Genomic DNA, 3,985 nt, shown 5'->3' with positions numbered 1-3,985 from the left:
CCGTTTTCGTTCGTTTGGACTGCATGGCCCCTTCTCTCTCCTCCTTTAATCTAGGGTAGGCCCATGTGCAGGTGCCGCCTGTTCCGTTCGTATGAAATCATTAACTCGATCGATAGAGTTATGTGCCACTTGCTTAATTAGGAGAGAACGCTCCATGCATGCAGGCATTAGTTTAATGCAAGCATGCATGATGCATTGCTCAAGTGCAACGACGTCGATAATGCAAAGAACACCATGGATGGGTGCTAAAAACTGCCTTAACTGCAAAATCCTTGCTGCCCCTGTTGCTGATAATGCAAAGAACAACGCACATGATTTATCATCACACAATACTGCCTTTTGTTTCGAAAAGTCATATTGGATCCTGGGCACCAGTGTTCTTGCCATATTAAAAAATTCGAAAATTATATTTATATGTTTAAAAAAATTATGTAACAAAATTCTAAAAGTACCTAAGGATGTACCCCACTAACCTACAAAATCTCAATTTCAAATGTTTTGTTTTTTGACCTATACAAAAATGACAAAATCTGTTTTCTTTTTGTAGATTTGAATCACTATACTCAGATCTATGCATTTGTTATTTTTGTGCAACCTAAAATACACATTATTTTCAGTTGAAAATTTACAAGATTGTGGGATACAAGACCGGCTACATCATGATTTATTTTCAGATTTTTATGAAGCTTTGAAATATGATTTTTAAATTTATTTTTTAAAATGAGATCACTAGTGCTCATGTGCACCAAATCTCTGTCCCTTTTGTTTTAAGATTATCACACACTACTACATAAGAGCGCACATTGCATGGTGTCTCCAAAACGAGGCATCTCACACAAGCAATCCACAAAACTACTACTACTAACAAAAAAATTATAATTCTGCTATTCAGTCCCTGAGGGCTGCTGTTGCATCATCTTATCTTCCTAGCTACTGTCGATCTTCGCCTTCCACGCCACATGTGTCAGCTACTGGCGACCTTGGCCTCACCACCATGTGTTGAGGGATTCGTCGCCGCCCTAACATCGAAGCTCTTGTCATCACAGTCGCTGGAAAGTTCCGCCACCCGGCTCTTGCCTCGTGGATCTACTACTTCGTACTTGAGCCCCTTCCTGTCGTCCGTGGCATCAATGGAGATCGCCGAGCCTTCGCCGGCTTCACCTTTGACTAGCATCTGGGACAGCACTGTCATCACATTCTTCTGCACCCACCTCCTTATGGGCCTTGCACCATACATCTGTTACCAAAAACAGCCAGACAGGAAAATCACCAACAGCACCTAATCATTTGATTGGCTTCAAAAGAAATCGCGCTTACCGGGTTATATGATTCTGATAAGATAACGTCCAACGCAGCATCGCTTGCAGATAGACAGATGCTCTTGGCAGCTACCCTTGCAATGACACTCTTCATCTGGATTTTCACAATCTCCTTCAGCCTGCCACGCGAAAGAGGCTCAAATATCACAACCTCACTCAGCCTGTTCAGAAACTCAGGCTTGAAGTGTCTATGAACCTGCGCCAACAGATACATATGGCAGTCAGTAGCAGCACACCATCATCATCACAAACCTTCTTTATTCAGTAGCAGCAACATGGTAATATTCACAAACCTTCTTCATCACAAGGTCCCTTGCAGATTCCATTGTGCTTTCTCCAGCCATTCCTGCAGTTAGGTGCTCTGCTCCTAGGTTTGAGGTCATGATGATGATAGTATTCTTGAAATCTACGGTCCGCCCTTTGCCATCAGTCAACACACCATCGTCAAGGAGTTGAATAAAAACATTCAGCACCAAGGCATCTGCCTTCTCCACCTCATCGAAAAGGACGACACTGTATGGGCGCCTCCTCACTTGTTCAGTTAGTTGTCCAGCATCTTCATAGCCAACACAGCTTCAACAATTTATAAAATAAGCATTAAGATCAGTCAAATTGAACATCTACTATAATGGTATGATCAAACATTACACAAATTATTAAACCTTGGTGCTGCTCCAATGAGACGTGCCACAGCTCCAGACCCAACATATTCAGACATGTCAATGCGAACCATCGTCTTCTCGCTGCCAAATAGTTGCTCCGCAAGAGCCTTGGCAAGCTCTGTCTTTCCAACACCAGTCAATCCTAAGAAGAGGAATGATCCTATGGGTTGGCCAGGATGATCAAGGCCAGCCCTGGAACGTAACACTGCTTCTGCAACCAGATTTACCGCTTCATCCTGGCCAACAACTCGCTCATGAAGTCTGTCCGCTAGGTGGATTAACCTGTCCTTCTCATCTTGATCAAGCGCAGTGACAGGAATTCCGGTCCATCGGCTCACAACCTTCAAAGGACAACATTAAAATTTGCAAGACAAACATAATACCATTGATCAAAAAAGTACACACAACTCATTGGAAGAAAATGCCTACTTCCGCGACATGATTTGGCGTAACAATGATTGTTTTCTTCACAGCGTCCACTTCCTCTTCTTGATTGTCAATCTGCATCATTTTTTTTGCAGTAGAACACGCCCCATCAATCAGATCAATAGCCTTATCAGGAAAATGACGACCTACAGTACAGCCAGCAATAAAACCCATCAATAGTGTATGACATAAATATCCATTCTTGTCAATCATGAGTGGAACTCGGCAGAAAAGAAACATTGCAGTGCAGGTTACCATATTAACTTGTGCATATGCTGTCATGAACTTATTAGAACCTTAAACATGATTCATAAATTATTTCAACTTCATGTATCCAAGGCAACTGAGGTATTCTAGTGTGATCATTCTTACCCTTTAATCTAACCATAACCAATTAAACATGTATTTCTTTTCATTATATATAACCTTTGTCCCGAAATATAAGCCTTTTTAGAAAGCTAAATTAGCTATCTAAAAAGGCTTATATTCTGGAAAGGAGGTATTACTTGCCAAGTGGCTAGGTGAGGTTGTGCATCTACTAATCACCTCAAGAAACAATTAATAGGAGTAAATTAATTCCTCACCAGTGATGTAGCGTCCAGCAAGCTGTGCAGCAGCAACAACAGTGGCATCTTGGATTTCCACGCCATGGTGCTGTTCATACTGCTGCTTTATGCCCCGCAGAATGGCAATGGTCGCCTGCATGCTCGGTTCCGCAATATGCACTTTCTGGAACCGTCGTTCGAGTGCACCATCGTTCTCAATGTACTTGCGGTAATCATCAAAAGTCGTCGCGCCCACACAACGGATACGACCACGAGCCAACGCCGGCTTCAGCATGTTGGCAGCATCATTGGTTCCCCATGGGCCACCGACGCTACCGGCACCAATCAGCATGTGCATCTCGTCGATGAAGAGAATTATTTTGCCGCGTGAATTCTCCGCCTCCTTTATTACTTTCTTTAAACGACCCTCAAACATACCACGTAATATAGTTCCAGACACCATCCCCCAAGGTCAAGCTCCAAGATACGAGCCTCGGCGAGCTCGGCAGGAACCTTGCCGGCAGCAATGCGCTGTGCGAGGCCCTCAGCTATGGCCGTCTTGCCAACCCCTGGGGCGCCAACGAGTGCAGCACAGTTCTTTGTCTTGCAGCAGAGAATGGAAATAACACGATCAATCTCATCATCGCGGCCGACCACCGGGCCGCATTTGTTGCCTGTCAGGTAACGTCCGTATGTGCGCAGAGATGACTTGCGGTCCAAGTAGCACCAAACTGTCCAACACAAACCAACACCAACTCCAAGGAAGACTACAGGTTCGATCTCTTGCCACACCTTATACATATGACTCTGGGCCTGTGATAGAGTGACTGTTCCTATCCCATCTGGTGCTTTAACCATGGTCCCAAGCAGTGGATCGTAGGTCCTCCCCATATCCGAGTAGAAGACCCAACCTGAAAAAGGAAAAAGACTGTAATTGCTTCATGGTCGAGCACAATGATCAAACTTCATATTGCATTGCATACACGTAGAGTTACAAATCAAACTTTTGTTTGTATATATAATCAAACTTTTG

The 3,985-nt window shown here is 43.7% G+C and overlaps 1 pseudogene; it reads right to left on the bottom strand.

The window, feature by feature from the left end:
- Positions 1–1,130: 1,130 nt before the first annotated feature.
- LOC124665596 lies at positions 1,131–3,766 on the bottom strand (annotated as a pseudogene).
- Between the last annotated feature and the right edge of the window lie 219 nt (positions 3,767–3,985).

Source organism: Lolium rigidum, chromosome 6 (assembly GCF_022539505.1).
Source record: "Lolium rigidum isolate FL_2022 chromosome 6, APGP_CSIRO_Lrig_0.1, whole genome shotgun sequence".
Taxonomy (NCBI): domain Eukaryota; kingdom Viridiplantae; phylum Streptophyta; class Magnoliopsida; order Poales; family Poaceae; genus Lolium; species Lolium rigidum.
The sequence above is the reverse complement of the archived record's forward strand: the minus strand, read 5'-3'. Positions and strand labels throughout refer to the sequence as shown.